Below are 26,508 nucleotides of genomic sequence, written 5' to 3'. Positions count from 1 at the left end.
AGTTCTTTTTTTTTTTTCTCAGGATTAACATATTTCAAGGGAGTTTAAAAACATTCAAAAGAATAAATTGCATATGCATACCAAGAATGTTTTCTGACTTTCCAACAGGTTCGTTTGATTCGTCTGGCTGTTTAAAATTCCTGTGTAAGGTTACAACTGTACTTACAACAGCCATTATTCAAGAACACCAGTTGAGAGACACATCAATGTGTTAATGACTTTAGGAAAATGTGCAAGGAAGAAAAAAGTAAAATGGTTTTTCAATGTGGTGTGATGTTTCTGTGATGAAATCTAACAGCTGGTTAAAATGGTGCAAGTGAACTTAGGCTAGTACAACCTACTGGTTTTAAGTCCAAAAAGTAAGACTGATTGCCACTCAGTTAACTGCTAGTTATTCATACAAGTTCTTAAGACACAGACACAGTGACTGACCCTGACAACTGAACCCTGAGATGTGTGGCGTGTGGATTCAACAGGAAATTCAATATCTTAAAGCAGCCAAACCAACAAGTTTTTCATGACCTAAACCACATACTGAAAAAAGACAAAAGCTTAGCACAAGCCTTCAGACCCAGTAAATGCATACTCAAGTCTGCACAACAGGAGTGGACTGAAAAGTTTCAGCACAGGAAAGAAAGAGTGCTGCGCAAAGACGACTGCAGCGGTGGGAGCTCATGCGAGAAATACAAGTAAATGATGAGCTGGAGGAGAGCTATATATCTCTAGGACTTTTTGATGGTGAAGGGACAGGTTCTACTCCCAAGCAAGGCTCTACTGTACAAGCGAGTCATAAATAATAACCCGGGGCAGTTCTTCACCCATAGTCAATAAAAAAGGATCCCCCATGTTGCCATTGGAGGATTGATCATTTCACTGAAGCATTTGTAACTTACGCAGCAATTTTCCATGGCACAAAGGTGCAGCAATAATAAAAAAATCAATTCCCATTTTATTTGCAATGAATAAATAAATAGGTACGGTTACAATTGACAAATTAAAGGGATAGTTCACCCCAAAAAATTAAAAATGACCCTATGATTTACTCACCCTCAAGCCATCCTAGGGCATATTTGACTTTCTTTCTTTCAGATGAATAGAATCAGAGTTACATAAAAAAAAAAGTCCAGGCTCCTTTTTTTTTTTATAATGGCAGTGAACGGGTGCTGAGATTCTGAAGTCCAATAAAGTGCACCCATCCATCATAAAAAGGGGGGGAGGGAGGGGGTGTTAATAAAGGCATTCTGAATTGAATTTATGCTACGTTTCATGCGTCCTAAGTCATCTGCTGGAATGGCACTCTCTCATGTACACACATACAACCATTAGCGGAAGCTAGAGATTCCGGGTTTATAGTTTTAAATATGGATGTTTTTTCTTACATAAATGCATCGATCACGTATTGAGGGTGAGTAAATCATACGGTTCATCTTTTCATTTTTGGAGTCCCTTTAATGATTAAATGGTTAACCTGGTTAAGTCATTAATAACATTTTATGTTATATTTATTCATGGACACTTTTTATATTAAGTACTGTGCTTCTGTGCTACTTTTTATAAAGTATTAGATGCTTCACCAAAACAGGGAAACAATTGAAATGGCTAAAATCCACAGAAAAAACTGAGGCAAGTTCTCCATGGTCCTTGCAACAGTAATATGAACAAACTAACTGAAGAACGACTGTGTTGAAGGAGATAATCATCACACAAATCTCACTGGATTGCTACGATATTTGCAAAATGAAGATTTGAAGAGGAAATGTTACACTAGAATTGAAGATGTTTTTAAACTTTATATATATCAAATCTGAATTTAGCAAAAAAGGTTTGCAAGGCTTCGAAGCTCAACAAGTTTGAAATATATATTAAGGGTATATCAACAGCTACTGGCTGAGGAAAACTGGTGAAGCATAAGGATGCAATTAGGGCTGCCCACGATCAGGTCGAAATAATCAGTATCTTTCAGTGAAGCACAGTTCTGTGATCTGGTAGTAAATCTCCATCCGCAGGCCAGAGGGCACTCACTCTCGCACTGAAACTCCAAATATGCCCCACAGAAGAAAGGTAATGCACATTGTTCCAGGGTTGTGGCTAGAAAGGATACCGCTGCAACGTAATCAATGATGTACATCCGAGTATATCGAGATGGAGGGGACGTTTACGAGTGAAGGGCATAAAAAAAAGACCTGGAACGTAAGACATGTAAAGACGTGTATTTTCTTTCATCTGCATGGGCGTGTTTGGCGTTTCAGTGCAAGAGCACCCTCTGGCCATCGGATGGAGATGTCTACTGATCACAGAACCTGCTTCATTGAAAGATACACATGACAATCGCAGCCTTTGACTAATTGCTATTTAATTTTGATTAATCCATTACAGGCCCAGATGCAATCAAGAGTGCCTACTGTAGTTTAAGTTTGTATGCAAGTGGTCATCACCATTCATGAAGCAACAATGGTAAATTCGCCAACAGTAAAGAAAAATAACTTATTTTGACTTTAGGAGCCTCGAATTTATTCCCGCACAGCCCCCAAAAAAATATGAAAATGAAATCATTCAATAAATCATTGATGCATAATTCTCATTAATCACAAGCTTAATTCAACCAAAATTATGGACACATGCAATTGAACGTTAGCCATACCTGGGGTTCCCTCGCCAGAGCTGCATGGTGAAGGGCGTTGAATCCGTTATTGTGGTTAATCGTGGAAATGTGCAACTGCTTCCTGGAGAACAGAGAGCATGTCATCCCGTCTTCTTGTGATGGCCATCATGGCGAGGTGTGTCCCCCTCCCGAGTTGCAGGGGGGAAGCATTAGTTACAGGCTCTTTAATGTATGTCTGTACTGTTTTTCTACTGAACGCAATACCAGCATGAAAAGGGTGTGATGTGACCTTGAATCTCCTGTTTACACATAATAAGCAGACACTCTGTAAATTATACAAATGCTTAGCAAGTATTATAATCAATGCTGTCAGTCAATGGGCAATGTTCATGGAAATGTTATTTTACCTTTTAATGAGAGTTCACAACATTAATATCCTTACTGGATTGTTTTTTGTATATATCTATCAAATACTATGCAGCCTTAAGGAGGATAAGAGGCTCTTGGTCAAAAGCAGTAAAACAACAAACAAAAATATTCCAAACGTTTGATACTGTAGTGTATAAGAACTACTCACTCAATACCAGCATAGAGCTTAGAGATTTGTTACCACAAACGTGTCAGTCAATACAAAGCAAGGAAGTTTTTTTCATTATAACACTGAGAGGGTCCGGAGACACCGAGGGATTCTGAAACTGACCTATTTCCACCTGCACGGACTGTGGTGGCAGCCAAAGTCCAAGCAAAGTCTTTCACCACCTGTTGCTGGCCTTGGTGACAGCGATGTGCAGAGGCGTTTGTCTGCGTTTGTTTCTGGCATTCAGGTCAGCCCCACCTCGATGCAGCACCTCGATGACAGAACCTTCGTCCCCGAAGGCTGCCGGGCTTGCCGGCTCGGTATCCATCCTTATCCAAAAGCGTCAAACGTCAATCCTGTCGAATCCTCATTTAAACACATCACAGTCTGATGCCAACTGTCTGACTATATAGCTTCTAGAATCTAATACCTGGCCTAGAACCAAGAGAAACGGACCAAGAAAAAACTGAGGAATGTTTATGGACACAGTGATTACCTACTGCCTTATAATGATGCAAATCTTCTGGTTAATTAATCAGACATTAAAAGTGATTCACAACCATAAATTAGACTTGGCCTAATAATCTCTCTGTTCCTCCAGCTGACAGTGGCAAGGCGTACAGTCTGTTTTTCTCCACTGGACCAAAATATTCATTAACGATTTCAATATGTTTAAATAATTAAACATGTACAATAGATGTGCTGACTGCATGCCACATGTACCAACATTAACTTATCCTCCGTAAAGGGGAATCAGGGGGGTGGTTCAAGTTAACCTTACCTGCCTAGGCCTCTGAAAGCAACTTAAAACAAAGCCCCTTTTCTTTACAAACCATATTTCAACTTAGCATTTCTTTTACAAGCAATTTGCGAGTCCCCCCTCCCTAAACGTTGACATCAAAATTTTATTCGTGCACGTTCCTTGGAAGATCACTCCCATTGTTCAACTGCTCCGCTGGGTAACCTCAATACTCTATGATGCTGGGATATTATGCTATAACTGTCACAACAGTATGTAATGTTACAGTGACGGCAAACTAACCATGGGCGAAGCGGTAACAAATATGCGGGTGTCCGTGGGCAACTTATTAGTATTATTTACTATAATATATGTGCAGTTTTATTAAATGTGTTATCATTATACTTATTTAATATATATCATTTTATTGCAGTATAACCTATTTCAGTAATACCAAAAAAAATATCACCTGTAGTAATAATTTACTAATAAACCAAAAACTTGATATTGAATCATTATTTTTTTGAGGTAAAACAGACAAAAAAAAAATCCAAAGAGCTTTTATTTTAAAAACAAAAATCCTATTTTTACTTGACACGTACTCGAACCCATTTAAAAAAAAAATCTAAATAATTATTATTAATATTCCAGTTTATCAAAATATTTAGTTTTATTAAATTATAACAATTCAACAAATTATATAAAGAAACAGTTCACTTTTGCTATCATACCCCAGTATGTAAAAAAATACATATTTAATAATAGTACATTTATTTAACAGAAAAAGAGTTAAATTAAATCAAAACATTCAATCAAAGAGCTCTTATTTTGAGGAAAAAATCACAGATAGAGCTTTAAACCACCCCAAGCTTCTCATTTGTTGACACTCCAACAAGTTCCCAAAATTGGGATTCATTGGATCTACAACACATCACACAATTGATATATTCTGGATTAGATATGGTTTGGATTTGGCCCAAAAAGAGACAAGTTTGCATCCCAGACCCAGGTGCATTAAAAATCCACAAGGAAACATTTAAACTCAATTCAATAAGCTAACTGGCTCCATGAGGTCTCTCTTAAACAAAAACGGCTGCTTGAGGTGTCTGAACTACAAACAAACAAGGTCCAATTGCTTTAAGGTCATTAGTCAACCAACAGCATATTATGGTTTGCACTGTTCCAAACACAATAAACTCCAAAAACAGCCAAAAGTGACAAGAGGTGGTTTAGGAGCAGGATACAAGACATACCTCAGCCTCCAGGTCCACATTATGTTTCAGCAGCAGTTTGAGGACGTCCACATGGCCATTTTGGCTGGCTGCCTGCATGGCAGTGTGTCCTGCACACTGCCCGTTCACCTGGAAACAAAAAGACAGGTGATCCATTCTCTAAAAACAATTTTCTATTAAATATATGAATCAATACACAAATTTAAACAAGTGATCAAAAGCATACACAAGTGTCTATTTATGATCTGCAGCATTGCGGTAAGTTAAACAAGTGTGCAAAGGCAGGGGTTCTTTACCAAATCATATTCTGGTGCTGTTTTTTTTTTTTTTTGTCAGAATATAATGTGGAGCCCCTGGGTATTATGCCGGACATGTTTCCTGCCGAGCATATAATTTTGGCCAGTCACCCTGGGTTCCAATTTGACATTACTTCTTCTATGTCTTCAATACCAAATTACTTCAGTGAGGGGCCTGCAGGTGGCACCGGGCCCAGTCTGGCACCACACAAACCAAAAAAGTGGGGGGGAAAAGAAGCTCAAAATTGATCAATATATTGACGTTAAAGTCCTCTATCAGGCAACGGACAAGCAAAATTCTAATGCCAATCCGGCATTCCTATCATTTATGATAACTAGGCTTTTTAAAAATCACGAGATTATAAAATTTATTTAATAATAACACAACTAAAGTTACACAAAAAAAATAAAGATTGGTTTAAAAAAAAAAAAAAAAAATGCAAGTTACAAATTTTTAAAAATTTCCCTGGCACAAATTAGAACCAGTCAAACTTGAACAAATTAAAACTTACAATTCAACAGGTGCAGAAGTTCAAAGTGATCTTGCAACAAATTAGAACCAGTGCTGCTTGATCAAAGTACTACTTGCAAGTTTCTTCATTCTGACTTGTACTTTCTTAACCCTTTCACAAGTAAGTTTAAAATATTCTAACTGTCCTCCCAGAGTCTGTTTTTTAAGGCGACCGTTATTTTAGAACATTTCCCCTTATTGTTTCCTTGCCAAGCAACACACTTTTTTTTTTAAATTTGGAAAATTGTGTTAAATGGAGAATATCTCACATATATTGACAGCAAATGAACATTAACCAAAATATTTATTGATAGTGACAGTTAAGTTCATAGTAACAGCAAACCAACATTAACCAGAATACTAAACAAACATGCAGGGATGTGCAGAACTTGTGTAGAATGAGTATTCAGATTCTATTAATCTGCTGAGCTTTTTGTGGTTGTGCAAATGTGGTACAGTGTGTGAGTGTGTGTTATGAGAGAACTCTTACGTCTACATCAGGTCTCTTCAAGATGTCCTCTACTTTGGCTAGGTCGCCATTAGCCGCGGCCTTCACCAGCTCTTCATTAATGTCTCCAGACTCCTGAGTCTCAAAAAGCTTCTTGAGGAGCTGAGACAGGCGCTCTGCAGGCATAGAAGGACTCTCTGTCAACACTGCTATAGTGTCACACAGAGTACACAATGACTGATGAGAAATGGACTGATGCTTGTCTGTGGTTGACCGTGAGCACTACTGAAATATAGAACATTTTCTCTTTCTGGCCAATCAATTAATGTCACAATATATTGAAATTAGGGCTGCATGATGTACAGAAATAGAACTGAAATCAAAAGCAGAGCAGAGGCACTCCACTACAAAATCACCCTAAATGATTTTAAAATTAGACTTAATTCTAATTTTACATTTTAGAAGTCTGCTGCTTCAAGTCTTTTGGTAATGATGGAACTTGCGACCATATTTGCTTTAGGGAAGCGCACCAGTTTAGACACACCTACTCAATCTTCAATATTACAATTTTTCACATCTTAGAAGTCACCAAAACTGCAAAATATCACAAATTGTGTGCATGGCAATAAGTGACCAAAAATAACCCAGGTGCTTTCTGGGATGCTTTTTAAACAGTACTGAAGGAATTTCCATGTAAGCTGATACTATACTCTCCAATTAATTTATTTTTTTTTAAAAAAAGCTTTTAAGCATAAGCCTTTATACCAAAAAGATTTTAAACTCAAACACTTTTGACAAGCAGTGTTTGTGTGTGTATGTGTGTATTACCTCCAGAAGCATTAGTAACAGCAGATCCAGCAGGAGCCACTTTAGTGACAGCGGCTGGATTGTATGTCCAGGATGTCCCACACACCTCGACTTTGAGGTCACTGTCAGAGTAAATCTGTTGCACTCTTCCCACCTTTCCAAGGGTCTGCAAGAGAAAACATGAGCATCTGAGTGTGAGACTGTCCTAAAATGTGTTCTATTTCATTTAACCCACTTTCCTTTCCTTCCAAGCTCTGAAACGGCTGGAATGCTAGACAGGTTTGTGTGCAAACTGTGTATTACACACTGGTATGAACACCTCCTCGAGAGCAACATCCTAAGTACTGTGGAGAGAGCTTTTAAAATTGGCTCATTTAAAAAGAGAATACCAAAATGCTCTAAGGCTTGCAGGACCATATCTCTCATCTATATTGCTCATAACTGAAGCTATTGGAATTCTGTTAAGTTTGTCCAGTGAGGACAACAAAAAGAGGGAGCTCCAAGAAATATAAACCAATCACACAGGCTCAATGCCACTCTTAGCATCTCATCCACTGCTTTAGGAGGCAGAGCTGCTTGAAACAGACTGTAGATAAAATAAAACAACTGTGCTACTGGTAGTAGGTTGCCAGTGGCTGCAAGTGAATCCTCATCAGCCTCTTAAACTCAAGCACAATGGGTCTTTATTACAAAGATGAGGTCTCATCGATGCCTGCTTTTATTGGTCATTTTATGTGCAGCCAAAACATTTTGAAATTTAACACGTTTAGAAGTAAAAGTCATTTTACTCTGGAGCTCTGGAAGTCACTCCTGCATATTGAAAGAACTGAAAAAGCTTTTGATTAGTCTAGATTTTCTTGTGCAGACTAGAGTCAGATGTCTTAGTATGGGGGGAAAAAAGCATTATTAGATTAGATAAATCCATTACACAGGACAATAAAATAACAACAACATTTCAGAGCTCTGGCCTAGTGCTTGGTGTCGGAATGGTATTCATATGGGCGAAACAGTTTTTATTTCTGCAAAATTTTCTGATCCTGTTCCAACCTCTCTCTCTCTCTCTTCATTTTTCTGTCTGCTTAAACATACATGGTAACACTTTATTTTGACAGTCCATTTTAGACACTTTTAGAGAATAAGCAAATTTGCAACTACATGTCAACTACCAATCATTAAAGTACAATGTGTGCATAATTATTATGCGAGTTGATATTCTGATCATATTTTTTTTTTCAAGCATATTTTACCAATTCCAAAGCACATCAATTTTAATAACTACTATAAATTTTGTATTTAATCATTTATAAATGAAATATTATTTAGGGTTGTTGTCCTTGGCTTTCTGACGTGATCGACCCGGGTTCGATCCCCCCTTTTGCCGAACTTTTTTTGCCAAACCTTTTGTAAATAAAATCCATTGCTAACACGATATTTGAAAAGGGAGAAAAAAAAAAAAGTTCGGCAAAAGGTGGGATCGAACCCGATTATTTCTGCATACTTTGATTGACAGACGTCTCGTCCAGTCATTGGTGAGTAATCCCAAACCAATGGCGCTGTCTCAAACTATACCTATCTCTTTCGGTTTGTCCGATTTGACATGTGTTTTCTGAAATGTTGTTATGTTTTTGGATTTGACGTTGTGTTTTATGAATTGTTATTTTGTTTTCGAATTTGTCATTGTGTTTTCTGATTTGTTATAATGTTTTCTGATTTTATTTTTTTTGTGTGTTTTCTGAATTATTTTGTTTTTTAGATTTGCAATTGCGTTTGTAATTTGTCATTTTGTTTTCATAATTGTAATCGGTTTTGCCCTTCTGGGCCACCGTAGAAAAAGGCAACAAAGAATAAGTTTTTTGACAAAGGTCAGAACTCCTGTGATGATGTAAATTTTTGAGGGTGCACTCTTGTCACAAATTAATCTATTACTTTTCCTACATTTTTAACAAAAACCATTGGTAAAATATCTATTTAGGAGTCTTAGACATTTCCAACGATATATAGTTTGTCATGATTAGACAAGGATTTAATTGTAATATAGTGAAGTAAACGGAGGCGGCCCACAGAGGGGACGGGTGGCAGTTAAGAGGTAAAACAGTTTAACTGATTGTATTAATCAGTCAAAATCTTTATGGTTGGTTAACCGGTTGAAATAAACATCCCTAATATAATTTTTAACAAGGGCTGAAAGTGAAAAACGCCTAATACTCAGTTGTGCATAATTATTAAACAGGTTTTCTTTTACAGGAAAAATGCGCCAAAAAGAGATACCTCACACTGAAAAGTCAAAAAGAATTAAATACAGAAATTGCTAAATTAAATCATGACCACTGGACAGTGAAATTTTCAGCGGGTCAGAAAAAATAAAAATAAAATAAAAACCTGGAAAATACACATGGTAACTGCAAAAGAATTAAGAAATAAGCTGAAGAATTGGGTGTGAATCCATCAGGAACCGTTTAGTCTCCAGTGCTGTCATTTTCCAGAACTGCAACCTACCTGGAGTCTCCAGAAGACAAGGGGTCAGGTTCTCAGGGACATTGCGAAGATAAAAAAAAATCTGAAACATGACCCCCACTTAATAAGAATAACATGCTGTATGATTGTGATTATGAAATACATGAAGACTGATAGTTTGAAATGGTTTTATGAACCAATAGGTTGAGAGTGATTCCTGAGGTATCAGCACCAGTTCAAGTTGGACAAGTGTGGCGGTGGTGAAGGGGTCATGATGTGAGCTGCTACAACGAGCAAGACAGACCTTTCAGGGTTGGAGATGGACTAAAAATGAGCTCCCAAACCTTACTGACAGTTTCTTAAAGATCAATTCTTCAAACAGTGGTAGAAGAGGATGCAGTGCTGGTCCTCCAAGAGTCACTCTGTCTATTAATCTGTCTATAAACCCTATCTTTGTGTATTTTACTACACTTCAGTATGTGATTCTTATTGAGTAGGGGTCATTTTTTTTAGGATTCTTTACCTAACCCAAGTCTCTGTGAACCAGGTAGGTTACAGTTCTGGAAAAATGACAGCACTGGAGACCAGGGGTGCCCAAACTCAGTCCTGGAGGGCCGGTGTCCTGCAGAGTTTAGCTCTAACTTGCCTCAACACACCTACTGGGAAGTTTCTAGTATGCCTATAAGAGCTTGATTAGCTGGTTCAGGTGTGTTCAATTGGGGTTGGATCTAAACTCTGCAGGACACCAGACCTCCAGGACCAGGTTTGGGCACCCCTGCCATAGACTAAAGGGTTCCTGATGGTTTCACACCAAATTCTTCAGCTTAATTCTTTTGCAGTTTCTTCGTCACCTGTTTTTGACTTACCCTGCTGACCCAACGAGCATTTCACTGTCCAATGGCAATGCCTTAACTTTGCAATTTCTAGTATTGCATCCTTCTCATGGGCATTTAATAATTTTAGATTTTTCAGTCAGAGTTAAATCTCATTTGGCTCATTTTACCTGTAAAATAAAACCTGCTTAATTATGCACACCTGAGTACGTCTCGGCCCTAGTCAGACACTGCTACTACAAGCAACAACAACAACAAACTAAAACCACATGCTCATGCTTCAGAAACACAAGATACTAATACCATTACCAAAACAAAATAAAAATCAAAAAAAACAAAAATGCAAAAATACAGCGTCATCACGCAAGGTTTGTGCATGCTCCAAGTCGCCTTCTCCGTTTTTAGTGCATCTCTGTGGCAGAATTATCCACATACTGGTCTAGCATGTATACTACATTGTTTTGGGTCTGTTTCAGTGGTTTCCTGTATATGCAGATATTTCTTGAAACGACGCCGTGTTTATGATATTTTTTTTTTCTTCCAAAAAAAAAGATTGGATGGGGAAAGCTCTGGCTTCATGTGGATGTGGCCTTAGTTGACATGTAGTTGCAAAGTTACTTATATTTAGTAGACTGTCTAAAATGGACTATCAATATAAAATGTAACTACATACATTTCTCATAACTCAAACAGGTTTGAACAACATGAGGGCAAGTAAATAATAACAGAATTTTCATTTTTGGGTGAACTATCCCTTAAAGGATGAGGAAGGTGATGCTCACTGGCAGCATAGCTTCAGCCCACTCTCCATGTCCTCTCTGAAGTAGTTTGATGCGATCAATGTCATAGCAGATCTGGACCAAGTCTCCCACCATGAATTGAGAGCTGCCTCCCTCAGCACCAGCCGCCACCTCTCCACTACGTACAACGTTTGCCTTTGTGAGAACTGCTGGGTTAAATGTCCACCTGCAACACACAAAAAGGTTTTGTGTTCATTTCAAAGGTTAAGTCATGGACCTTCAACAACAGTAGCAGAATTATTAGATTTCAACAAATTGTATTTTTACTGATTATTATTTTAAATGTCAGGCTTTACAGGGTTTATATTGTTACACTGCTTACTTTGTGATTTTGTTTAAGCAGTTTCATGCAACTAAGAGGGCTAATGGGAATGTTATGGTCTTATGTATTGTCACTTTAGGTCTTGATACACTGATTTACCATTTCAGAAACACAGCTTATTTTGGATTTGTAGACTGTTTATATCCAAAATGAGAATTTTTGTATATTATGTATCAACATTAATAATTAGTATTTATTATGATTTGTCATAAGTGTGAAGTTTGCATCTGTCATTTGCTGAAGCACAGGCAAATATAAATATATGAATGACAATATATTAGGGTTTAAACAGTGTTTTCAGAGGTGCCATGTGACTGACCTGTTTCCACTAGGATACTGCACAACAATGTCATGGTCTTCATCAATGCCGCACACAGTGCCTGTGGTGGTGAGCGTTTCAAACATGCCATCAGTCCAGCCTCCGTGACCATGCTGCAGCGACTGAACGATCTCCAGGTCCAAATCAATGTTGACCAAATCTCCAATCTGCAGGCCTCCTGGGTTCCTGTTTCCATTCTGCTCACCTACATAAAATCACAAAGTAAAAATTGAGATGAGCAATAGAATGACTTATGATCATTATCATCTTGAGAACAAATTCTATTGCGACTTGTTATGTTTGATTACAACAGGGCTGGACTAATTAAATGCAATAATAGCACATTTATTGTAATCCAGGGCTGGGCAACTTCGGTCCTGGAGGGCCACTGTCCTGCAGAGTTTATCTCCAACCCTAATTAAACACACCTGAACATGCTAATCAATTAATTAGGGTTGGAGCTAAACTCTGCAGGACAGTGGCCCTCCAGGACCGAAGTTGCCCAGCCCTTTAAGCACCTTGTACAAACCTTGAAAATATAAATTTATATCATACATATTTATCTCACACCAAATTCTTTTATTATGCTTTACTCAAGTTTTATATGCATTTATTGTCTGCATTGCAGTGCATTTTTGTAGAGTAAAGTGAACTTCAACAGATAGCCCTTGCTCAGGGAGTATGGAGCAGTGAACACTGCGTAGGGACCCTGTAAATTGGAAAGCACAAGACGTTACACTTTGTAGGACCATTTATTAAGGTTTCGAGAGTAATTCATTTGAGTTGAATATTCTTGAATAGAACCTTATTGTATTGGTTTGATAGCAAAGAGTAAATTATGAATTGGGGCCAAAAGAGCTTTTAAATAGGAATGTGTCATTGTAGCAATGTATGTCTGAAGATCAGCCTGACTATACCGTCTAGTGCTGACACCTAGTGGAGGCATATTATTCAATACACTTCGTTAAAATGCAGAAGAGGACTTCACTTGATCTATGAGGCTTAAACCCTTCTATATATCAAATATGTTCATGTAAAATATTATTAGTCTACAAGTATGACATGGAACGCTTACCCAACACCGGACAGTGGTCTCTGTAAAAAGTGCCACCTTTGGCATCTTGCACACACTTCAAATCAGACTAAAAAAGAAAAAAAGACAATTAATTATAACAGATTTGTTAAAAAATATATATTTTGAGTTCCTAATCATGAAAGCCTAAGCAGCGAAACTGATACAGTTGTCTGCATTTCCTTCTCTTTATCCAAATCGAATTAATAATTCCAGTGGCAGATGTCTGCGCACACCCTCCAGATATACTGCAATCACAGACAAAAGCCGTTGCCCAACCACAAAATGATTGGCTGAAATTCAGACATCGCAGTAAGTCTAACAGCCAATGAACAGGCAGCCTAGCACTTCAATAACTGAGGCACGCAGCTTTCTGCAGACCACACCCCCTGCTCACTTCACCTCTGGTCTTCATGTTGAATCTCGCTCTCTTGTGAAGAGACCGAAAGGGAACAGATTTCTTTTATCATGCAGATAGCTCATCCAGCTGCCCCTCACAATGGCTGCCCTGCACATGCCTCTTATAAAGAAGCCCAGCTTCTGGGATGACTAGTCTGTGTGTGGTGCAGTGCGTGTGTGGGGGGGTGGGTAGCAACACAAAGGCCAGTTAACTGCAGTCTTTTGTGTATGTGCATAGTAATGGGGGTGGCTTACCATGCCCTCGAATCCCACTCTGTAGAGGTTCTTGGCCCCGTTGTCCCAGAGGACGTAGGCTGCGCTGTGGGGGCTGGCAGCACTCCAGTCCTGGATCTCCGTCACCTGAAACAAAGGAGGATGGTGAGGGAGGGCAAAGAGAAGTGGAAGTGATCCAGACAAGACAAGAAATTCACAGACTTAGTGAACATCTTTCACTAAGTCACATAACTAAAGCACCCTATACAATATTCAAGGGCAAAAGAGTTTAAGAACCATGGACATCCCAATAAAGCTAATGTGAAACAAAAATAATTTGCATTATTAAAAAAAAATGTAATTAAAATCTTAAAAGATTAAAAACTTAAAAAATGTTGCCACTGAATGGTACTTGTACAGTTATTCAGAGCAACTTGTCTTGGACTTAAAGTTGAGATGAAACGCAAGTAGCGACATCTTTTTTTCCTCCATATTGTGATATACATCAGAGTGTAACAGATTATTGTGAAAAATAAGTAGGATGGGTACTTATTTAATCCCATTATGACAATTAGAGTAATCAATACGAGGGAACATATTCAAAAAAAAAAAAAAAAGATTTGTTCACATTAAGATCTATTAGATGCATTTAGAAAATTAATTTAGATGAACTGAGGGTGAAACAACAGTAACAAACTCAAAGGTCAACTGTGTTAATGATCCAGTGTAAAACTTAAGATGTCCTCTACAATAATGTACTATATATATAATTTTCGTCAAACAATAAACAAGATTAGCAATTTGTAAAGGTAAAAACAATGAACAAGCAGCAAGCACACTGAGAGTCCCAAGAAAGTGGAAGTTTTCACCACCAGATACACCATTCAAAATCAATCAAAACACATAAAAGTATGTAACAAAGACAAAAGCAATCAAAGCGAGTTCAGAAGTTATGCTTTGGAGTAAGAGCTTTACAAAAGAAAAAAATACATAATGAAAATTATTGCAAAATATGAGGTGGAAATGTTACTTCATGCAATGCTCTAGCTAACAAACAAGATGTCAACAAACAATATTACATTACAATTTTTTAACTCAATAACTCAAATTTCTTTGAATCTCGAATGTAACCTGAAACCTGCAGAATAAAAAAAGATAATCTTGGATCATTTTTAAATCACTTATTGTTTCTAGAAGAGCAGTGTGTCTCCCATCTGGAAGCTGCCCCATGCTGAACCACAGCAGACAGTTTATGGTCCTCCAGCTTTGCTGACATGCATTCATTGTTCTTCTATATGTGCTCCTAACTAACTGCAAAAAGTTATCTCAATACGAAAAAAAAAAAAAAAAAAAAAAAAAAAAGAAAAAGAAAGAAAAAAAAATTGCCAAAACATATTTAGGTTATGTATGCGGTGTTTGAAATTGCAAACTTCAATTTAAAAAAAAACTCTTAAATACAAAAGAGACTTTGTACAAAATATAATAAATAAAATAATTTGGCCTTGTGCAGAGAATGTTCATATGCACCCTAAAGCAGCTGGAAACCACAGCATGAGACAGCAGCTGCCAAAGGAAACACCCAGCAAAAAAGGCCTGACTTCATCACTGTCTTTGTGTGTTGTACTTCACTAACCATTCTCGCTAGGGAAATAGAGTCACACTTATTTGAAAGGAGACCAGCTGTTGAGCTGACCTATTATTTCTTTGAGCTCATGTTGAGGGCAGTTATGGGTGGATACCACGAGAGACGTCTTCAACAACTGCTAGACTTCTTAATAGCCCTACCATATGGAGACAGTGAAGGTTACATTACTCAAGCCAGTAAAAGGGAATAGATTGCAAGTCTAAAAACAAAACAGCAGCTCCATTTTCATATTCCATGCAAGAAAGTAGGTAAACAAAACTATTCAAGCTGTATTACACTTTTTATATATATAGCCAACATATGACTGGCAGCTAGTAAAAAATAAAATAAAAAAAACAGTAAAATATATTTTGATCAGATCAGACCCACGTTAACCATAAATCATACTAAGCAGAAATAGAACAGCACACATTTCCTGTGTTATCGTCATGACAGACATGCAACCTATAAACAGTTCAATGAATCTTCATATCTTGGATCATATCTTCACTTTGGTGAGAGAATCAAGCCATTTTATATTGCTAAGTCAATATTCAGAACAGCACAAATGACCTTACAACAGTGATTACTTTACCATACCCACTAAAAGCATTTCAGGCTTTTTAAAAAAAAATAAGTTACCTTTGGCCGCATATATGTAGTCTCTGTATTAAATAAAGAAAACAAATGACAGAAGTGTGAAATGAATGAAGGTCAATGTCAAAAAACAGACCTTAGATGCTGTTTTAACCAATTACTCCACTTTCTAAAACCATCCACCATACTGCATTCTACCATTCATTTTCTTTGTGCAAACATGGAGATATTTTGCTTCTGGATGATTATTAAAAATGTCCCAGTTTATTTGCTTATGTGGTCTACCACAGAGTCTGATCCAAAGCTTGCATTATTCGAACGAAACTCCATTTGTTAGCCTCTCTGCCATAACACCTTTTGTATCATAATGTTTACTAAATTAACAACAAAGAGTTCACCAAGTTTGATAAAAAAAAAAAAAAAACAGTGGATAACAACAAGGCTTATCTGAGCTGCAATTTGGAATGTCAGTCATTTATCTGCAATAAGGTCAATTGCTAATTATATTGCTTAATACTGCTATACAACAGCCAGTAAGTAAATATTATAGAGTAACTTGTGCATCACACCAAAAAGGGGCCAGTTACTTTATATACATCATCTCCACTAAACAAGTTAGAAGCAAAGCAAGAATGTTGTATCACTGATAAATTCAATCGACTGGAGCAAGAGGACACACAAAACCATGCTAAAAAAAAATAAAAATATCATACAAGCATGTAAGAAACTAGGGTCCAGTTGTTCAAAAGAAATTTGACCAGATTTAATTTGCATCATACACATTTATATTTTCCACTTACAGTCATAAGATACTGCAGATAAAATAGGCTATTAATCCTTTAAGTACAGTAAAGAAAAATATTTTTGCTGATATAAATAATCAATGTTGCTTTGAGAGAAAACACACACACACACAAGAAAGATCATCCTGGATAGCTAAACACAGGATTTCCTCTTTTTTTTTTTTTTTGTACAACTGGGCCCAGGTAGATGTGACAGATAGAGTACAATGTCCCAAAATCTAAAAACAAACAAACAAATCAAGACCAGTGGGCCAGCTTTAAAGTCATGCACTATGTAATTCAAACTTAAAGTATCATGTATTTAGATTCTGATTTAGGCATAAATCTCCCACACTGATGGACATGGTGACCAATGATGCAAACTGCTCTGTACTATTAAAGGCTGGTATTCCCACTGAACTCCAGGCAGTGGAAGAGTGGTCTACCTGTCGCTGGGCAACAACAGTCTGTAACTGAAGAAAATAATGCATGCTGGGTCTCAAACTGGCCAGAGAAGCTACCTCATCCACAAAGGGAATAATGCCAAGGAGTCAAGACCACAGGGAGAAAACTCACCTCTCACTACCAGGAGTGGTGATGCGGTAGAACCTGTGACGCAGATGGTGCTTATCACCATGGTAACAGGTGGTGCAGAGGTCATAGTTGGTGCACTCTGCACATTTCCAACGGATCCCAATGATGGGCTGCTGCCGACAGGTGTCACACATTGTGCCATCATGCTTGATTCCTGTAACATGGTAATGACACACATATGACACAGAAGTTGACTTCCACCCGCAGTGTGCCAACTACAGTTTGATCTATGATATATTTGCTCTATCATGTGTGTATATATGTACATATAGACACACACACAGATATATAAAAGTCTTAAGACCTTAAGGTTTTTATATATATATATATATATATATATATATATATATATATATATAACGTTAATTAATGAAAGCTATTTTAAAGTATCACCAGTGCATGTTCAATCTAAACAAGTTCGGTCTTGTTTAGGCCAGGTGACACATGCACTTGATTAGCACTAACTTGCACTTGGTGAAAGAGTCTCACCTGTGGGCGCGCTGTCTAGAATCCTCACATCATAAGCTCCAGAGCAGCGGTAATTGGCGGCGGTGCCGTTGTCCCACACGACCACCACCTCCTCCGGGCTCTCAAAACTCCTGACAGTGCCGACGTGCCCTTCTCCTCCGTCCTGTTTACCCCACTTCCAGTCAGGCCCGCGGATAACTCGAGCACCCACTCCTTCCATCATGACCCTGTTATTCCTACCGGTGGTCATTTACGAGCAAATATTGCAATAAAAGTGACTTTTAGCTAGCCGTTAAGCCAGCTCAGAAAACGCGAGGTTTTAAATTAGCCAATACGTCCCGTCTTACATCTGGGTCAATGGCAAGTGAAGGAGGGTCATTTAGTAGTTAATACAATTAATTGTATATTGATATCCTAATGACAGAATTTAACTTTGGAGTAACGTTATTCGGAATTGCTTAAGTTAGTGACAAATAAATGTGACAATGTGTAAGTCGTTTTCTTGAAATATCTCTTACGGAATAGAGTTAGCAAATTTACGTTGTAATTTAATTTATTCTGGACACAGTGCTGTGGTTAAATTTGGCAAAGTGTATATTTAAGAGTCTAACGGCTGCTTTTAGCAAAGGCCAGATAGCTGGTCTAGGCTAACCAGCTATAGCTAACCGTCCTAAAGTTCTAGGCTGATACTTGACGTTAGCAAAATTCCAATAAAAACTTTAGATTAAGAAAAAACAACCGTCGTTTTTATCGTGAGATGTAAAAATGGTTTGCGAACTTTGCCGTGCGTTCGCGGGCGTTCAACAGATGGTCCAACTTCGCGCGACGCGATTCACAATGTCTGTGCGAGCTGCTGCAACGTTACGCGAAAAGCTTCTGCAGCAATCAGCTCCAGCTTCCAGTGGATCTAAACCACTTTCATCAAAGCGTCCAGTTTTTTTAATAAGTGACAGCGTAATGTCTGAATGAATGGCTGTAGATGAGGTAACCGCAGTTCTTCATGCCCGAAACAAATGCACGCACGGATCTGTAAACAGCAGCCACATCGCCACGGATGAGGAGGAGACCTTTGTTAGTGTTTTCCCAAGAATTCCACCAGCAGAACTTAATATTTCCTTGCCAAAAAAGATTCGGAGATAATTTCTGAAATATATCCTTAAAGCCGACCTTTAAGCCCAAGTAATATCAAAGAATTGGTGAAAATGCTTGAGAATTTCTTGAGAAATGTTTCATAGAGGTGCAACTCAGGGCGAACGCGTCGCCATTATTGTCAATCAGAGCTCGAGCCAGCGGAGGTGGGACTGTTTGGGAAATGACGTCACGTCAGGGTTTTTTCTGCCTAATATTATTGCTCAATGCCATTTCATCAAGAAACTGTTTTCTCTTTCATCCACGAAGACTCTGGCTTAGACAGAAGAAGCCGTCCTCATTGAGCATGAGAAAGCATCCCTACCCCCAGCTCTCCTCCCTGATCAGAGCTCCTAGGAGACAAAAAACATGGTCAGAGTCAGAGGACTCAGCAGACGGGTCCGGAAAGTGAGCCCATCACGCCAGCACACATCCCACATCCCTCACTCCTTCCCTGACAGTGAGGGGATTCCCTAGTTCTCTCTTCTCTCCCATGTGAAGATCAGTGCCCCTCATCAAGACTGCTCGCCTTTTTCTTTTTGGAGTGATCCAAGGAGGATGTTTCTAATGGCTTCTGGACTTGTAGGAATGGTTGTGCCCATGTGGGAGAACCCCCTGGCCCCTTCTCAGCCAAAGAGAACCAGGTGATGTCAGGGGCCCAGTGTGAGAGAGCGACTTTATTTCAGTGTAGTGAAGTATTTCCTGCTGAAACTGGAGTATAATAGAGGGTGTGTGGTTTTATATTTTTGTGCTCCCCCCTGTCTCTCTCACTCACAGAAAATTAATGGTTGATGGGCGTGGTTAAGAATATTCTGCCAAAGCCATCAAACTGAAATCATCAAAGGAGTGAATGCCATCTTTACGACCTGACGCTATTAATACATACATAAAACATTACCAACAAAAACCACGACCTGCAGCAGATTAACGCAAGGATTAATTGTTCACCCCATAACTAGCCCTATTTGAATTCAATAAAATAAATAAAGTCCATTTTGATTGCATTGAGGAATTTAACCCATCCACACAGTAGTCGAGAGCAGCGGGCAGCCATATTGTTGCAGAACCCTTGAGCAGCAGGGGGTTTGGCTGCCTTTCACAAGGGTCTCTCACCCTTGTCAGGGTATTGAAGGCAGCAGAGTGCTTGCTATTCACTCCCCCACCAAACAATCTCCCTGCCAGTACTCTCAAGACTCAAACCCGGAAACCTTTGGGTTACAAATCCACAACTCTTTCTAACCATAGACTGCTTCTCAGTCACTTGAAATGCCAGGGGCTCAGGGATCAATTCAGCCAAGAGATCCCTGTCCCCCCAGCCAGTGAATCACTTTCCTGGGAGCAGTTCTGACTCCTGCTCTTTGAACATTCAGAGGACTGGGGCTGCATCATTCAAAAGTAGGGTTGTCTCTTCCTATCAGGACATTCCAGAGAATGCTGGGGCTGATGGCAGCTGCCTCCTCTGTAGTTCCCAATGAGCCTCGCCCCCACATGTGGACCCCTAAATATTTGCTGAAGTTTTCTGCATCTCATCCCATGATTGGCATCTGGGATGCATCCACTTGCAAGGCCTGCAGCTGAAGGCCTCGGCTGTATCACCAGACCGGGTACTCAGCTGGGTTAAACTAGGGAGTGGACATGTTGTCCTGGGGTGTCAGTGTCTACGGGAATGGGAACTCCACCCCTTAGATGGTTTAAAATGATCTGCAAGGGCTTCCTCCCTGGAAGGCAAGCAGGCTGACTTCTTCTGCATTGCTGTGCCACCTCAAGTCATCAGTCAAGTAAGGTAGGCTTCAGATGCTCGGGTCCTTCAGGTGGCCCCATTGCCCGCACTCACTATAGTGTTCCCAGGTTCCCTGGGATGGCACAGCCACTTCTGATCGCATCTCTTGTAGAGGGGAAGGGACCTCCCCCTCAGGCGGGGGCAAAAGGGACATTTCTTGGCTTCTCCAACTTGGAGTTGTGGAGCCTACATCTATGGACCCCTCAATGAGTGTCTCTGCAGCTTCCCATAAGGGTCATCAACAACGCCACATTACAAATGTTAATTGAGTGCTTTTGACATCTGTATCTTTCTCTCCTTATTTATGTTCCAGCAGCAAGTGCTGTCCAGCTTTTCTTGAGTTTGGCAAGTGTCTCGGCACTGTCCCATTTGATGTTGAGTGGCCTTCAAGTCTTGAACAAACATGGCCCCTCCATGAGTATCCCTTGGCATTTGGCAAGGGGAGATAACCATGTCATTGCTGTCTTCGTGATTTCAATTGTTCTGCATTTGAAGAACATGTCCAGCCAGTTTAAATCTTCTTCGGGCAAACAATGATGTGGAGTTGGCATGTGCCATTCCTCTTCAAGTACTTCTACAATAGTTATTATGATCATAATATCAGATTCTTTTTTTAGGATTTGTTGTAGACTTAAACTCTACTGAAAGATGTTAAACTTCTTGTTGATATTTCGCATGATGCCTTCCAGGTCTCATTGGCATATGTGGCTGTCAGGTTCACGATGGTAAATGAATGGTAATTACTAAATTTTATTCATCTTCTAGAAGATGGCTTCTGTCTTCCAGATGCATTAAATATGCTTCTGAGAGATTACTACACTATCCCAACCACTACCCCCTTCTCAATGCTTATCCTTCTCGCCAATTTTTATAGAGTAGTGGGAATAGAATGCAGCGTCTATCATTTTGCCCCTCAGTAAAGTAATTTTAAAACATCTGAACTGTTTGATGATGTGTAATTGTTTTTGTTGTGTTTAAATATCTTTTTTTTTTTTCATTTAGCATTATTTTTGCCATTCATTTTTTCATTTTGTTGCTCAAAAGTTGCAGACGATGCTTACAAAATAAGAACAATTGATCATTTTCAAACAGTTCAAACAGTTAACATTTAATGCATTGTGTCTGAGCATCACTGAATGTTTGCGCTCTTTTACAATAGTTGTTTTGTGTATGAGTCCATCAGGTGTCTTAAAAAATAGATATCTTTTTTGTTGATTCTCTACAGTTTTTGGACCAGCAGGCCTCATCAGATTGCAGTGTTTCAAGTGCTTCAAAACGCAGGAATCATTTTGCAAAGCAATTCGGTTTTAATTAACTTTAAGTTTCAAAAAGGTTGTTTGTTTTGTCACATCACTATAGTTAACCACCCACTCCAAAAGTTAATGTTTTCTTGCCACTGCTGTACCTAGGTTTTACACTTCAAACTTGACACATAAACTTCAATGCGACAAATCAACAAATACAAACACAAATAAAATGAAATAACAACAATGTTAAAACAATAACGCAAGCTCGAAAAAGTCAGCAAATAGTACAATAATTCGGGCAACAGTAAATAATTTATTCATGGTGGGAACTCAAATATCTTTAAGAGGATCACTCAAAAATTATCAACCGTCATCATTTAATCACCCTCATGTTGTTCCAAACCTGTGTGAGTTTCCTTCCTCTGTTGAACACAAATTAAGATATTTTGAAGAATGTTCCAAACAGTAACCAAACAGTTAACAGAAGCCTTTGACTTCCATATAATGATAATACAATGTATTCCATATAATGATAATACACCTCTATTTCCTTATGTAAGCAATGCATTTTACCGTAAAGTTCCCTTTAACTTGTACATATTCTAATATATGAAAAGTACTTTCCAACCTACAACTCAGCTAGACTGCCATTGATACAATCAACTGTCCCATTATTTATAAAAAGTTTTAATATTAATTTTGGTATTACTGTTAATTAAGTGTGTGTTTTTTTTTTTTTTTTTTTTTTTTTAATGTGCTACTTTAATTGTACCTTACTTTTACTTAAGTGTGAGGATTATATGTTTTATACACTGCAGTCATGATATGAGATACAGTGAGTAGTCTGATTCTTGGTCTAGGTCCCCAACACACTTATTATTGCTCTTCTCATCACATTATTAAAATAATTACTTTTTTTTTTTACTTTACTTGTAATTTCATTATATACTCTATTGTCATCCATTTTCAATTACACTGTTTTCTTTGTTTATATTATATTATATTATATTATATTATATTATATTATATTATATTATATTATATTATAGTTATTTTTTTTGAAACTTTTTATTAGTTTGTAGCTAGTTTGGAAATATGATTGTAAAAAAAAATATATGTTACATGCAGTAATATGGGCATTATTTACACCTGACTGACAGAAATGTTAAGGACTTTTATTTGGTCATCATCTAAGCCGGATGTTGTAGAACTTTATGTTAATGAGTCTTCGCAGTGTCAGCGAGGCTAGTTGAGCGGAAGAGGACACCGGTGGAGGGCATTACATGTAACTCCAAATCAATAAACTCCCGTTGTCTTCAAGAAATTGTCATCAGCTAATCGGAAATGTTTTCTCTTTCTACTTCCCTTCAGCCACAGGTATCAAATCACTGTCTTTATAGGACAGCGGGTTCTATAACTTAATATGCGCAGGCTGGCTGGTTTAGCTAGCATATGTAACAAGCAGCACTTAAGGTTTGGAGTTAATAGTTTTCACGAACATCATCCATTCAGAATATACATCATGTTATATTAGTCTAGTCGTAGTTGTTGCCAAGCTCACTTGGCTGCAGTGTGTTACTGACGGTTTGTGCTTGCCAAAAATGCTGTTTTTAAGACTGATTTGTAGTTGATACCAATGTAAAAACATGCATCACAGCAGAATTTTGTTTTTATCTCCCTTAAAGTCATGAACATTCAATCCACCACAGTATTTCAAGTGTGATTAATTAGTTTATTATTGTTTAATAGCTTTAGCTTTTAAAATATGTTTTAATGGTCGACTTAACGTCAGTGATACCTGGAGCACAAACCTTTAATAGATGTTAAATCATCTGGAGCTGACATAAATATGACAATCTAAAACTTGAGTTTGGCCCTTTGTCTCTCAGGAGCGCTTAAATAGTTGTCTGATCGCGATGTCACTAGTTTTTGTACACACTCTGGACATCTACAGGAGGGACGCAAACAAATATCTAAACTATTGAGAAAAGTTCAGTCTTATTTCAGTATCTCAAATGAAGTTCTTAGCAATGCATATTAACTAATCCTAAAATATTAAGTCTTTGGTTCTATAATAGTGAGGACATTTCTATCATATCTTCTGGAACATGGATCTAATATCAATTATTACAACATTTTTGTCATACTTAAGAGAAATGTAATAATGTGACTCCATACAGTATTGTTGGTCTATTGCGACAATATACTGTGCGACTGACTGTACACTGCTTCTGTGTCTGCGGCTGGACAATAATTCAATATCAATATGTATCGCGATATAATTTTTTTTTTTCAATAACGGTGATATGTTTTTTAAACACATTTCCGATATTTCGATATACCAGTGTTTCCCATACATTGATTTATTTGTGGTGTTTGACTTCGTTGAATAAATATGAGCACTGCACGTTTCAAAAATCAAACACGCCAAGGTGTTTTTTCAGAAAAGTTTCAAGGCATTTTCATTTTATCTGATAAAGAAGCGTTCATAAGCGCAGCTCCTTTGATTATAGCCGTTACTGGAGAAACCGCTGGGTCTACAACACTCTCACAGCGCCTCCTGCTGGCAGACAACTCAGTTTGCATTTAAGCCCGGCTCCAGCAACATGCTTTTTTTTCCTGCAGCAACTCAAGAGCACTCATAGATACTCTCATTCTCATATATACTGACTAAAGCACATTTGTTTCAATCTATATCCAAAGTACTGCAAAAACAGTTACAAATTTTGAAATATTTCAATATTAAAAAAAACTGCTTTTATTTTAAAATGTAGTTCGCATTCCTGCTGTGATCAAAGCTGAATTTTCAGCATCATTACTCCAGTCTTGACATGATCTTCAGAAATCATTCTATTATGCTGATTTGCTGATTATCAATATTTTAAGAGAGTTGAAAGTACTTTTTTCAGGATTCTTTGATGAATAGAAAGATCCAAAGATCAGTATTTATCTGAAACAAAGCTTTGTAACATTACATTTTGATTACATTTGATTTGATTACACTATTCCATTCAAAAGCTTTGAGTCAGCATCATTTCTTTCTTTTTCTCTTTTTTTGGAAAAAAGAAATTATAGAATTTTATTTAGCAGAATACTTTAAATTGATCAAAAGTGATGATAAAGACATTTATAATGTTAAAAATATTTATATTTCAAATAAATGTTCTTCTAAACTTTTCTATTCATCAAAGAAACCTACTCAGCTAGTTTCAACAAATTATTTTTGAGCAGCAAATCAGAATATAAGAATGATTTCTGAAGGATCATGTAATCAGAGTAATGATGCTAAAAATATAGCTTTGAAATCACAGGAATAAATTACATTTTAAAAATATTTCCAAATATAAAACGGTTATTTTAAATAGTAAAAATATTTCAAAATGTTACTTTTTCTTGCTGTATTTTGGATCAAATAAATGCAGGCTTGGTGAGCAGAAGAGAATTCTTTAAAAACATTAAAAATCTTACTGTTCAAAAGCTTTTTGACTGGTAGTATATATTAGCCTACAGTTTGAAGTTAAAGATATTAATTTTAATTAGGTGAGACTGAAATGATTTTTTGACAGTGATTTCACATTTATTGTTTGTATTGAAGGCTAAATACAAAAAAATTTGTTTTTTTTTTTTTTTTTTTCAAAAAAATATTAAATGGTTTTTAAATGAGGTGTCAGACTTGGCAAATTCATTTTTCATAAATTTATATACACTGACATCTAGGCATCTGTGGGCGTCTTGGCAGCAGTTTTACTGAGGCTTTTTATAGTGTTCATATCGATATGCAGAATTATATCGTATCAGGCCGAAATTAAGAAATATATCAATTGATATACAAATTTTGGCCATATCGTCCAGCCAAAGACAGTTTTCCTTTTTCCTCAATAATGGTGGGGGCTCCTTTTGCTAATTAATTTGGTGCTGATCAATTCATGCTGGGGCATGGACGGTGATCAGTTTGTGGCAATGCTGAGGTGGTATAGGAACACCAGGTTTCTGTGACACAAGTGGCCCTTCAGTTCATCTGCATTGTTTTGGTATCTTGTTTCTTCTTCATTTTCCTCTTGACAACACACCCCATATATTCCTCTTCTCTCTGGGTTCAGGTCAAGCCACACCAACACCATGGTCATTTAACCAACTTTTTTTGGTGCTTTTTTGGCAGTGTGGGCAGGTGCAAATCCTGCTGGAAAAATGAAATCAGCATCTTCAAAAAAGCTGGTCAGCAGAAGGAAGCATGAAAGTGCCCCAAAATTTCTTGCAGTAACCCAGCGGGTGCAGTGACTTTGGTTTTCTCAAAAAACAATGAACCAACACCAGCAGATGACATTGCACCCCAAATCATCACAGACTTTGGAAACTTAACACTGGACTTCAAGCAACTTGTGTATATTAGCTTTCTCCACCCTTCCTCCAGACCTCTAGGACCTTGGTTCTCTGAAAATGAAACTGCGATCGTTTCAAAACTTGCTCTCTTTGAAAAGAGGACGTTGGGACCACTGTGGGCAACAGTGTTCCTGTCAGACGCTTCTTCTTCATCCCTATAGCCTCCCAGGTACAGGATTCCTCAGGAGTGGTCTAACACCAGAGGAATCTCCCCACACACTGGCCAAATTCCTTGACAACAACGTCTTTGTGTGTGTGTGGTGTGCTCTTGTATGGACGGCTTG

At 37.9% G+C, this 26,508-nt stretch overlaps 1 pseudogene; it reads right to left on the bottom strand.

Annotated features, from left to right (window-relative positions):
• Positions 1–18,992, bottom strand: part of LOC109092814 — a 44,605-nt pseudogene extending 25,613 nt beyond the window's left edge.
• Positions 18,993–26,508: the final 7,516 nt, after the last annotated feature.

The sequence above is a fragment of the Cyprinus carpio genome, chromosome B2, assembly GCF_018340385.1.
Source record: "Cyprinus carpio isolate SPL01 chromosome B2, ASM1834038v1, whole genome shotgun sequence".
Classification (NCBI taxonomy): domain Eukaryota; kingdom Metazoa; phylum Chordata; class Actinopteri; order Cypriniformes; family Cyprinidae; genus Cyprinus; species Cyprinus carpio.
This window is presented reverse-complemented; position numbering and strand designations above follow the sequence as displayed.